The following is a 13,462-nucleotide window of genomic DNA, read 5'->3' as shown; positions in this document are numbered from 1 at the left end:
CGTAGAGTTCTGACTGCAATTTCGAACCCAACATAGGCTCTGCAGCTTAAAAAAATCCACTTTATCCAGGCTGAGATGGGGTAGATATCCATACACCTCGAATTCCTCAAGTGAAATACGGATTCCTACCTTTAATGCCCTTTATTTTCGAAGACAGAAGAAACCGGATCATACACGCGTTTGCACATCGCTAAAGTATCTTTGATTCTTAGTAAGAAAATTCTGTACATCAGTATGGCATTGGCTACATTTCCACGAAGTATTCTCTCACCTAGTAAAAAAGTCTGTTCTTTTCAGATTAATATCTGTTATGTCCTGCATCGCAGGACTACATTAAACTCATTTTTGGCTCATGACGGACCGCTAAGGGCACGCTCTGCCTCTGTCACAGGATGCCTCATAGCAGCACAGATGAGTTGCAAATAACAGGTTGATACTACAGATCACCTTATAAATTCGGTAATGTAGGTGATTTTATTACGATGGCCATCTCTCCCTGCGTAGGTTGAAGATAAAACGCCTGATTACAGCTTCAACTCGCGATTCATGTCTGTGGTACTCTCGCCCTCGCTTCCACCACCCAACTTCACATCATCGATATCAAGTTGATTAACTAATTAACTAAATTTATCATTATAGTCTCTTTGCATGGAGTGTAATTTTTTTTCCTGTAGTCCGATTACGTTCACCGGGTAACTCAAGTGGGAATCCCTGGAGGGAATTTGATGTTCTTTTCAAGGAACACTATTGAGAAAATTTAGACACCCAACATTTAAAATTGACTGCAGAAGGATTCTACTGTCACCAACACACATTAGATTAATGACCACGAAGATAGGATACCGGAATCAGGGCTCATATGGAGGCATATAGACAGTCTTTTTCTCCCTATCCCTATTTGCGAGTGGAATAGGAAAGGAAATGACTACTAGTGGTGGAGGATACTCTCCACAATACCCTCCACAATTCACTGTACGATGGCTGGCGAAGCAGACATAAGTTTAATCTACCTATTAAGATATCGGTCCATCCTTTCATGGGTACACAACACTGAAAGAAAAATGTTGTCTCTAATTTATCGTGAAAACAAGGGACAAAAACTCTCCACCTGATTGTCTCTCAGCAAAAAGCTTCATATTACCCTTTCTCTCATTGCAATCACTTTGCGACACGTATATCAGAAGCTGTAATAGTTTGCCCACAACAGAAGAAGTGGTAAGGTGATTACCTCTCAACCTCCCTTTTGTAGAAGTATCGCTTACCCTCCCATATTCACACTAATCTTCCAGTCTTCGATATACAGCAATTTGTGCCCCCAGGTAAGTCACAGATCCCTGTTAGTTCTCCCGAAATCCCATCATGTTGCAGCAGCATGGTTCCTTTAGCTAGAAGGCTGCCTACTCCTCGGCCCATCACTAGCTATGTATAGGGCTATCACAACGAGAAATTCATGACCATGTAGATACTCACTTCCAAATATAGGTGCTGTTTCTACTGATTTATAGTTAATGACGCAATAAAATAGTAGCAAGTCTCTTCAGCTGTTTTAGGTTCAATCTACAATCAGCTCCAACGCTCACTGGTCCTCAATCCTCTGCAAATCGTTATAGCTTATTGATGTTGCAACCCTGCTATAGACAGGAGCCTACATCGAAACACACATTCCACAAACCACAGTGTGTACTATGTCATTGCAGTATTATCGATTTCCCCGTTCCTTTTTCTATCACAAGCGTAATGATAGAGTATAAATGAATGTCTGTATGCCCCTGTGTGTACCCTAATTTCCAATATGACAGCTACGCGAAATACAGGTTTTTCAATGGCAAAGGAAGCCTTACTATTGCATCTTTATACAAGGACTGCACAAAGAAAAGTGACACACATGCAGTTCATCGATACCGAAATATTGTTTATAAATACATCCCTGTAAGTGTCTTAATCTCCTTTATTGCCCGCAGCTCGTGGTCGTGCGGTAGCGTTCTCGCTTCTCACGCCCGGGTTCCCGGGTTCGATTCCCGGCGGGGTCAGGGATTTTCTCTGCCTCGTGATGGCTGGGTGTTGTGTGATGTCCTTAGGTTAGTTAAGTTTAAGTAGTTCTAAGTTCTAGGGGACTGATGACTATAGATGTTAAGTCCCATAGTGCTCGGAGCCATTTTCTCCTTTATCATATTTCATCGATCACCACGCTAGATATGCGATGGCATAATGGTATCAGAGTCTTCGTTGCCAGCATACCGTTTCATGAGAAATACACCACCAGTTTTTCAATTTGGGTATACCTTTATAAAAAATACACACACTGTCCAGTAACCCATTTACACCGGAGGAACAGCCTCACACCTCCATGCACAAGTCAGAGCTACTGCAAGGGTAGCATTTTCATTTTTCCCCCAAACGCTCTTTGGGAGTGGACTAATCATAATACCATTTTCTGTATACAACAGAGTATATCCACATGGCAGTATGCATATGTGAAGTGTAGTTATTTATTTAGAAACCGAGAGCAACAACTAGTGCAAGCCACACCAAATCAGTGTCGATGTTTCCTCCAGCAACAGCAGTCATCTTAGAGCCTCCTACACCCGATCCAAGTTGTAGTGCCACAGTCTCCAGGTGACATACTGGCGGGAAATTGCGGCCACTCGCCTACTACGCTATCCCTTTGTTAGTGGATGGAATACACCCTATCAAACATTCTTATACATCAATTTGTGCCTGACATAATCTTCTGCTTTAGCTCACCGACATGTCTGTCCTCAGTGTTTGACTTGCATCCCATAAGATTCCAGAAAATGAATCTGACTGCGATGTATGTCCTCTTCTTCAGCTTGTTCTTGATGCTTACTGCCAGGTATTTCTGTGGTTAGCGCTTCTGATGGCAGTGTACAGGATGCCCAGTCCTTTTATTGTGCAACAGATTTAGTTACATTCGGGACGACTACCAGCCCCTCCATATTTCTTCCCACCTGTTAACAGGTAATTCCAGCATAAAACGAATACGCCACAAGCCACTGTTCAGTGCATGCTGGTGGACATATCGCATCTGTATTATCGATTAAGCTTCAATCCAAATCTTATTGATTGTCTGTATTCTTCCACAAATACCCTAATCCACCCTTACGCTTTCAGTAGAAGCAAAGATGTTCTTTTTCGTTGCATATTCGAAAGGAGTATGCCAACCTCTACTGCTCTAGCAGCATCCACATGATGCTTTTGCTGCACTTGTCAGTCACGTAGTGCCTTTTACACCTCGATCCGAATTGTAGAGTCTCAGTTTCCAGGTGACATGCTGACGGGCTCACATGATTGGTGGACAGTGACTACATAGTGTCGAGCTGTCACAATGTTACTGTCCACAAGTGTATATTATTTAACTACAAGTTGGTCTATGATTGCTAATGTAACGATAGCAGCTGACAAAGACCTCGAAGTTATAGTGTAAGTTGAGAGTGTATGGTGAGGTACAAAGATGAGGCTCTTTCAAATAGAGTGGGAGAATCTGAGTGGCGGTCTCTGGCTTGTAGAAACCTGTAGAGGCTAGAGCAAAGACATTATTATGTCCACTACAATGTAACTGAAACTACTGAACCATATGACTGATGATCTGTAATCAGGTTACAAATGAGTGTTTCCCGCCAATAATTTGAATATCGAGCGGTATTCTGAACTAGGTCACACACCAAGGCTGTACAGTAATTGCCAGTTCTGTTTCCCGTCTAAATTTTGTATTTACTCCCAAAAATAATGAAATAAAGAAAATTTTCCAACAGGATAACACCCACATAAAGCAAAGAACTATCCTATATCCTTCCACACACAGCAGCTCAGGACAGACTAAGCGATTTTTAGCTAATTTCCAAATGAGGGAGGACGACGGTGCAATCCCGCGTCTGGCCATCCTGATTTAGGTTTTCTATGATTTCCCAAAATCGCTTCAGGCAAATGCCGGGATGGTTCCACTGAAAGGGCACGGCCGATTTCCTTCCCGAATTCCATGAGACTGATGACCTCTCTGTCTCGTCTCCTTCCCAAAAAACAACCCAACAAACAAATGAGGGAGGGGAAGGGTGAGTAGGAGTTGGTCGTTGGCAGAGAAGGAAGGTCGAAAGCCACTTTGGGTGTTGGGGAGAAGGTGGTGTCACTGGAGGTGGTGATGGATGCGCCAGGTAAGGATGGGTTCCAAGAGCTTGCTGAACACCGAGGCGAGACAATGGAGGTTTGATAGGTTCGGGGAACATCAGGATACAAGAGGTTTTCCACAGGTCAGGGTACAAGCTGGTGGCAAGGATTATGTTGTAGAGGGTAGCAAGGACTGCAAGGAAGGAGGGACAGCAGTGTTTGAGATGGTGGTAGGTAACACTGTAACACTGTCATGGCTGGGGGGCAGTGTTGCATTTAGTACAGAGTATGAGGCTGATGTCCTGTGTAGTGATGGGAGCATTAAGTTCTGATGGTGGTGTGTGGCCCAAGTACTGGAAGCTAGGAGCAAAGGGAAGAGTGGAGGTATCCGTATGTTCTATGACATTGGTGAAGAGGGAATAATGAAAGTTGGGATCATCTGATATGAAAAAGACATTGGATACATGGGAGGCAAAGTGGTTGGCCTTACTGAGGTTGTCAGGAAAGGGAAAGTCATCAAGGAGGAGAGGGTACTGTGGGGTAGGGAGGTTCCCAGTAAGGTGGTGGAAAGCAGACCAATACTCGGAAGAGATTATTGGGAGTGTGGCATTGAGTTGTGTGCATGTCCGTCCCCAGGCACGGCGTTTCTTTGCAGTAAGCATGTTGCAGATGTCTCGTTGTAACTGCCAGTGGTGGTTGCATGTGCCCCAGTCATGAGCGAGCAGGAAGGACCTGTAGAGGTGATGGATTCATGAAGGAGAAGGACAGCCTGTAGGGTCAGGGCTGGGTGGTGAGGATGGATGGATTTGGTAGGGATATGGGTGGCTATGGCGTCAGACAAGGTCTGGTGGAAGAAGACAGTGGTTTGGGAGATCTCGTCGGAATAGTGGATGGTAGGGTCATGGCATTCGACCTGGGTGTGTATGGAGTCCCTGTTGGCATCCCAGTTGGCATCGGAGTAATCATGGACACATTTAGAAGGAATGTCAGGGCAAGGAATGGGGCAGGTATGGCGACCACCAGAGATAGTGAGGAGAACAGTGGCATGGTCGCTGCCAATTAGGTCAAGGTGATGGGCTCAAGGAGGTTGGGAGAGGCTAGGATCACATCAGCAGCAGTGTTGGATTTGGGTCAGGTGTGTTGGGGGAGAGGAACCATGTTACCCTGGAGGGTGGTGATAAACTGATGCCACCATTGGAGTTCATTAGGAGCATAGCTGTGGACATTGAGGTCTGTGGAAACCATGTAGGTGGAGATGGTGTGGATTTTGTGGGCCAGGAAATCATACAGGTTGGGGGTATGAGACCAGATGTAGATGGTGGCACATGTGACAGTAAGGGTGGGGAAGAAGAGGGTGAGGGTGAGATGCTAAGTGGGATTGTTGAGGAGAGGTTGGGGCCAAACAAGGAGGTGCTTGAGGTGGCCAATAGCAATCCCACCACGTGCTAGGGGGTACAGGTTATTGGTGTGGTGGAGGGTGTAAGCGGCTGTGGAGATGGAGATACGGTGTTGGAGGAAGGTTTCATTTAGGATGAAGGCATCCACGCGGTGTTGATTGTGGGAGTGGAGGGAGAGGAGTTTGTGGGTCTGCAGGGAGCGGATATTATTGTAAAGGATACTGTAATGTTGTCATGCCATGGGAGGGGAGATTTAGATGAGGGTGGTGAGGGGAGAGAAGATGAAGTGGGTCTGGTTGTGGGAGTAGGTGGCACAGGTTGTGAGGTGGAAGACAGAATGGGCAGCGAGGGTGGTTTGGGGAAAGGTTGTTGGGGCACTGGAAGGGTCGGATGTTTTGGAGGACAATGGTGACAAAGTGGATGATGTCCTTGGCAGTAGGAGGAGGGTGTAGCGAGTTATTGGGGCGTATGGGGTCATTGACAGTGCAGATGGGGACGGTGAACTCTGGGGTGATGGAAGGAGGTTTTGCTTTACATTTAGAGGAGTAAGTAGGATGGGGTTCATTACAGGTATTACAGGAGGCGGGAGATGCGAGGTTGGGGCAGTGCTTCAGGAAGTGGGAATCTTTGCAGTGGGGACAGGTAGGGGGCCTCTTGAAGGCAGTAACATGGTCATTGTACTTAAGGCAACGTTGGCAGCAGTAGTATTGGAGGGGGGATGGAAGGGGTCAGTTCTCGGTTCCCACGCCCGGGTTCCCGGGTTCGATTCCTGGCGGGGTCAGGGATTTTCTCTGCCTTGTGATGACTGGGTGTTGTGTGATGTCCTTAGGTTAGTTAGGTTTAAGTAGTTCTAAGTTCTAGGGGGCTGATGACCATAGATGTTAAGTCCCATAGTGCTCAGAGCCATTTGAACCATTTGGAAGGGGTCAACATTGTGAGGTTTATTGTAGATGAGGGCTCGCTCTGTAAGGAGGCAGTCTATTGAGGAGGACGATTCAGTGAATAGGCTGATAATGTAAGTCGGCCTGGCATCGTTAAAGATTCAACAGGCCAAGCAGATTTCAATGTCGGAATGGGAATTTGGTTCCACCAACATCTCAGCCTCCGTGATCACAGCGTTAAGCTTAGTGATCATGGTGGTGAAGGTCGGCATACATAGGGGAAGGTGAGGCTGTCGAGGAGATGATGGGGTGTGGTAGGGGGTAAGGTGACTCATGGACCAAATTGGATACATGGGATTTTGGAAATGAGATCGGTGTGGAAGGAAGCACTCGGTAATTCAATGAGTACAGAGTCCTTTCGAGGAATGAGAAGGGAGGTGGGGGCACTGGGTAAGTACAGGGTGTCCATAACGTCCCTTCAAAATTTTATTACAATGGCAGATGATGAAATATTTTAACAAAATTTCTTTTACTCTGATCACTGTTTACTAAAGTTTTTATATATACTAAAATTTTGTGTTTCAGATACTCTGTTGATGGAAGGAACTGAGCGTCTATAAAATGGCAACTCCTCAAGAGACGGCATAATGTGTGTCTTCGTTTATTGAGTCAAAATCGGATGTTCAGACTCAACGATACTTCACAACGAAGTATGGGAGAGATCCACCGTCGCGCCCTTCAATCCGTGCATGGCACAAAAAATTTATGGAGACAGTGACAGTATTGGATAAAGGGAGGAGCGGGCGACCACGAACATCCGAGGAAAACATCTATAGCGTTTTAAACGTCTTCACTCGTTCATCTACGAGGTCCATCCGCACTGCTGCCAGATAGTTGCAACTACCACGTTCAACTGTGCATAATGTCGTCCACAAGAAATTACGGTTGTACGCTTACAAAGTCCAACTGTTACAGACACTTGAGCGAAATGACAAGCCAAAACGGACAGAGTTTGCACTCAACATGCTGGAATGCCTTTCTTAGGATGAAGCAATCCTCAAACGAGTTTGTTTGCGTGATGAAGCAACTTTTCATGTTTCTGTGACATTAAACAAACATAATGTGAAAATCTGGGGGCCTGAACCAGCCCATTTGACTAGGGAACTTCAACGAGATAGTCCAAAAGTGAATGTGTGGTGTGGAATCATGTGCAACTGAGTAACTGGTCCATTTTTCTTCAACGAGTCAACAATTACTGCAGATGTTTATCTCGACCTTCTGACCGAATATGTAGCACCACAACTGATTGACTTACAACCAACTATCATTTTCCAGCAAGATGGTGCACCAACACATTGGGGACTGCATGTTCGTTGGTTCCTCAATGAAACATTTCCAGGCAGATGGAGTGAGAGAGATGAGCCAGTACCTTGTCCACCGCATTTGCCAGATATCACTCACTTGGACTTCTTTTTATGAGGGTACGTAAAACATATCGTGTATCACACACAGGTGCGGGACATTGCTGACTTGAAGCAAAGGATTCGTAATGCCGTTGCCACCATTGATGACGCTATGCTACAGCGAACATAGCAAGAAATCGAGTACCATTTTGATTGTCTTCGTGCAACTAAAGGCGGCCCATATAGAGGTCTATTAAACACTGTCGAAAAAACTTTTATTTACATTGATTACAATAAACGAAATGTTGTTAAAATATTTCAACAACTGCCATTGCAATAAAATTTTGAAGTTCTTAGGGGGCTTTATGGAAACCCTGTATTTACGGGTGGGAAGGATGAGCGTGCGGGCATCGAGGAATTGAGGGTCAGCATTGGAGAGGACGAAGGTGTGGGTGGAAGGGATTGTAGGGGTGGTGGGGTCTGGGGACATGTCCATATGGATGGGTGGGACACGGGGATCAGGGGCTTTCTTTGTAGAGAAGGTGGGGCAGGGTCAACTTTAGAGCATTTAGTAGGTTTCTGGACATAACTGGGTATGAAGGGGGCTGGAGGATGTGTTGCAGGGGGAGGTGGCGGGGATGCAGGTGTTCCCTGAGAGGCGGATGGTGCAGGGGGTACGGACGTGGGTGCACAGAGCCTGTGGCGTGAGGGCGGAAATCCGTGCTGGCTGGGAGCCTGTCGTAGGTGGTGCAGTGAGTGGTGGGAAGTCTGAAAATGGCGTTGGGGCGACAGTTAAGGGTGACGGAGAATCGGGATAAGTGACAGCTGAAAACGACGCAGGAGTGGGGTGGACAGGGAGAGAAAGGGGGATGAGGATGGGGGTCTGCAGATGAGCTCCATGTGATGGTGGTTGGAGCTGCTGAGAGGGAGGTGAAAATGGTGGAGGTGATAGGGTGGGAAGATGGTGACGGTGGTGACGGCGACGGGGAGGGGGCAGCAGCGACTCGACCAGCCCCTCCGGCAGGCGGTGAAGGCGGTCTGGCGAATCCCTCCGGGCAGCGGCTGGACGACGCCGGCAAAAGGGGGTGGCCCAGTATACTCGACTGGCGTCAGCGGCGACAGGCAAACGAGCGGCACGGGCAGGGGGCTCTTCCAAATGCGTTGATTCCACGCTGAGAGTGTAGCCCAGACAGTGTAACCTTCTCACTTGGTATCGAGGGGATCCAACCTTCGAGAATGTGGGACTAGCGTAGGGCGTTTCCCTGTTTTTGTAGTGCGAGTGGAGAGAGCCTGTTTTGGGCAAATGACTGGCGCCGGTATTGTTGTCATGGCATAATTGGCAATTTTCGAGAGCAACGGGATGGGTGTCCACGTTTCAGTGCGAAAGACAGAAAATCGGGCACTCGCTTCTGGACAGTCATACATTAAATCGTTATTCTCTTCCGTATCAAAGGAACGATTCATGCAGAGTTGTGTTCATCTGGATACCCGATCAAAAATTAATTTTTCGCGATGTGGTGAATTAATCGTGCTCCACTCCAGAATATGGTAGATGGGACGCTGGGCAGCTGACGACTCTTGCAGCTTCGACATTGTCACCATACACCGGTCGGCTATACTTAATACGTCTGTAGTCTTGATAAAGTGTTAAGCTCCGGCAGAAAGGGAATTCTGAGTGTCATTACTGTCACTTGCTACCTTGTTGTTATAGCAGTAGCCACAGTCAGCGCCCCTCATTTGCATGCAAATCCACGTCTTTTCAATGTGTGGTCAGTCACCGTTTTGAGTTAGGCATATTCTACGTTAGTATTAACGGCCCTACACTCACAGTAGAGTCAACAGCACATTTGCCGTACTAAAACTAAGAATACAGGCGTGTATTGCTAGCAAACCAGGAGCAGTTCCTGCCCATGTTAGTGATTTTCGTACGACCTGCCACTCTAATATTCTATGCCAAGATCCAATTTTTAAGTTTTTGCTCATGCAGATAAATCCATTTACTTTAGCTCAGCTCATTGTCTTCTTGGTTCGTTATCATAACTTAACTTCCTTTTCTAGCTCACATATTTTGGAGGGATCAACACATAATTTCTGTAGCAATTGTATTTAAAAGAAATTAGCCACCTCATTAGTCTATGTATAAGGGCCAAACTGAATCAGTGTTCGGTACCTTTGCGCCATAGTATCAACGTGCATCCTTTTGAGGATGATGGATATTAAAATACTTCCCTTTTTGATACTGACGAATGTAAATCAGTCAGCCCTCAACAGGACCCACCCTAGGCTAGTTTTCAGCCTCGCCCTCCGTAAGTGACCCGACGGCATTGCGACTCGTTGCGAAGACTGCGTGAATATTTGAGCAATCCAATGTGCAGCTGTTAAACATATGTACTCTGTCCTACATGTGCAGTGCTGTATTACTTTCGGTGAAGTACTTGACGGAACATGCCAGCCGCAATCAAATACTTATCTAATTTTAAGAAAACTATTGGGTACAAAGTTAGAGCCCTTCACGACTGATAGTCTGATATCTTGGTTCTATGAAGGAATGCATTTTTTTCGCTATTTGTCACAGCTACTGTGCAGCACCAAATTCAGTAAAAAACTGCACGAAATTTTAAGAGTTTGCTGAGGTAAAATCACACTGAATAGACTTTGCATATGGTTCATTTTGGTCGTACATTGCTGCATATTAGATATCTCTAACGTATCAAAACTGCATTTAATGTTGAGAGCAGAACAATGTCTATATCTTTTTCCTTGAGATACAGGTTCGTATGTGAATCCAGTTCTGTCCATGCACAACGTGAATCATGTGATCGTAAAACCTGTCATATTTCTTTAACGGTTCAAGATACCGCTACGAGATTTTCTGCAGGTGGTAACAAGCGAAGCCGTGTATTTTGCCTTATGATCAATACTCGAAACTTTTTTTCTATCGATATATGGAAATAAGTATAGTTCTTTTCGATGAAACAATGTACTTTTTAAAAAAATTAATAAATAAGCCCTCAAGACCTCCACTTTGGCATTATGCATGTTAATATTTGCGGTAGTCTATGTTTACTACTTAGCTTTAAAAAAAACTGATGTTTTGTCGCAAGGAGCACTCGCTTTGTAACTGCATGTTTTAATTATTTCGGCTTTTGTTTATATACAACTTTTAGAATACTTTACAGGTATTGTGTCCTGCGGTCGGCAGGAAAAAGAACTAACAGTGAATGTGAACACACTTTATTACAATTAAAGAAAAAACGGCTTCTTGGCCTACACTAAGTTTTGAAAAGCAAGAACAACAGAAAACCCACAACTCTTGTGGTGACAAACCAAATAAGAAAACAAGACAATGGAAGAAAAATACTGACCCAAGTCTACTCTACACAATACAAAATACATCATGCTACTACAATGCTACAGCGAGTGAATAAAATGCTAGGGCCGGCGTAAGTACTGGACGGAGCTGTTCCTAGCGGTTGGTAAACACTGCTGGTCTGACGGTCTAGGCGTGCTTGAAAGCCAGGTCGGTGGAGTGCTACATGGGTTCTGATTGGTGGAACACTGTCACATGTTATCTGGCGAAGTAGTTCCGTGTTTATTTGGAAAGTCCGTTATTGTTTCTGTCCTCTGGCGATGTTTCTCTTCGCGCTCCTGAAAAAGGGTCGGCAACCTATCTTACGTGTCGGTTGTGCGGGCCCTTTAACACTAAGGGGCCGCTTCGACAACAGCTACAAGTAATGATATTGGCTTTATCGGCTTGCAAGTAGTCTCTCTAGCAATGCTGTAGAAATGATCTTTATATGCAGGCGTCTGATCCACTAATTCAGTTTCTTTTACCCTGTGATACCGAGTACTAGGTATAATTGTCTGTCACCATCTTCAGAACTGACCTGTAGAACAATACAGCATACTGTATAAGCCGTCCCTATTATTAAAGCTTGATTAGTGGTTATGTAGGGCTACAGATAGCTTTAACGTATTCACTTGAACACTAATGATAATGAAGCTAGATTCAACACTTGACTGCCGAAATACCAAATAAGCTGGTGATTTACTTTCAGAGGCAGATAACAGGTAAAGATAGTTCCATATGAAATTAGTGTCCCCTTTGTTCGGCCTGTACATTATAGTGTAATATTCGGAGACTGCAGAAAAAGCTCCTCCGCACAGAATATGTAAGTGGAACGGCGAAAAGCCCTAATAACTAATTCAATGTCACATACACTATTGAGCCAAAAAACTGTATTATGCTTAATAGGTTGTTGGTCCGTCTTTGAAACGAAATACATCACTTATTCTGCGTATCAGGGATCTGACAGTATAATGGTAGATTTGTGGCGGTATGTGGCATTAGCTGTCTACGCACATGTCCTATAATTCGCGTAAATAACGGACAACTGATTTGAGTACGCGGTAGATAGCGACCCAGATGGGTTCCATAGGATTTACATCAGGTGAATTTGGTCGTCGAGACACCAACGTGAGTTCACTATAATGGTCCTCAAACCATAGTATCACGGTTCTGGCTTCGAGACATGGACAATTATACTGCTAAAAGAGGACATCGCCACCGGGGAAAACATCAAGCATGAAGAGATGCAGGTGGTTCGCAGCTGTCAGTGTGTCTTCCATAGCATAATACTGCTCCCAGGAGCCTGCGTCATGGCGTGCTGCATGTTTCGAGCCACCGTTCACTTCGATGACGGCGTTTGTGCACACGACCAGCGACCTAGTGCAGAAAAATGTGATTCACCCGAATATACAACATGTTTCCATTGATCGAGGGTCGAATATCTTTGGTCCCGTGCCCACTGCAAATCCCGTAGGGGTGATCTGCTGCGGAGATCCAACAATGTACGATGTACGACGAACGGTGTGCTCTGTACCATTTGTGCGTGCACGCTTCTAGTGCTCTTTCGACAGAGATGCCACAGATCACCATCTATCCTATTTTAAGGAGCCGCCCAACCCCAATTTCTGTGAAGAGTCGTGGACGTCCAACCATTCGTCGTCTAGTCGTAGTTTCACTGTCCTTCTACCACTTCGCGTAGATGCTCAGGACAGTAGCACGTGAACATTGCACCAGCTTCGCCGTTTTGGAGATACCTCTTCACAAGCTCTGCGTAGTAATAATCTGCCCTTTGTCAAAGTCGCTTTTATCAATGAATTTCCACATTTGCAGCCCATATATTAGCTAGGGTGATCCCCCGTCTGTGTCTGCTACGCTTACATACTTTTGTTACAGCGTCACGTGACCGCAACGCCACCACGTGGCATCCAACATCGCTGTGGGTAGTGGTCATAATACACTCCTGGAAATTGAAATAAGAACACCGTGAATTCATTGTCCCAGGAAGGGGAAACTTTATTGACACATTCCTGGGGTCAGATACATCACATGATCACACTGACAGAACCACAGGCACATAGACACAGGCAACAGAGCATGCACAATGTCGGCACTAGTACATGTATATCCACCTTTCGCAGCAATGCAGGCTGCTATTCTCCCATGGAGACGATCGTAGAGATGCTGGATGTAGTCCTGTGGAACGGCTTGCCATGCCATTTCCACCTGGCGCCTCAGTTGGACCAGCGTTCGTGCTGGACGTGCAGACCGCGTGAGACGACGCTTCATCCAGTCCCAAACATGCTCAATGGG

The 13,462-nt window shown here is 45.6% G+C and overlaps 1 pseudogene; it reads left to right on the top strand.

Moving 5' to 3' along the window:
* Positions 1-248: 248 nt before the first annotated feature.
* Positions 249-428, top strand: LOC124554717 (annotated as a pseudogene).
* The last annotated feature ends 13,034 nt before the right edge of the window (positions 429-13,462 follow it).

This window comes from Schistocerca americana, chromosome 1 (assembly GCF_021461395.2).
Source record: "Schistocerca americana isolate TAMUIC-IGC-003095 chromosome 1, iqSchAmer2.1, whole genome shotgun sequence".
Taxonomy (NCBI): Eukaryota; Metazoa; Arthropoda; class Insecta; order Orthoptera; family Acrididae; genus Schistocerca; species Schistocerca americana.
Note: the sequence above shows the minus strand (reverse complement) of the source record. Positions and strands in the feature narration are given on the sequence as shown.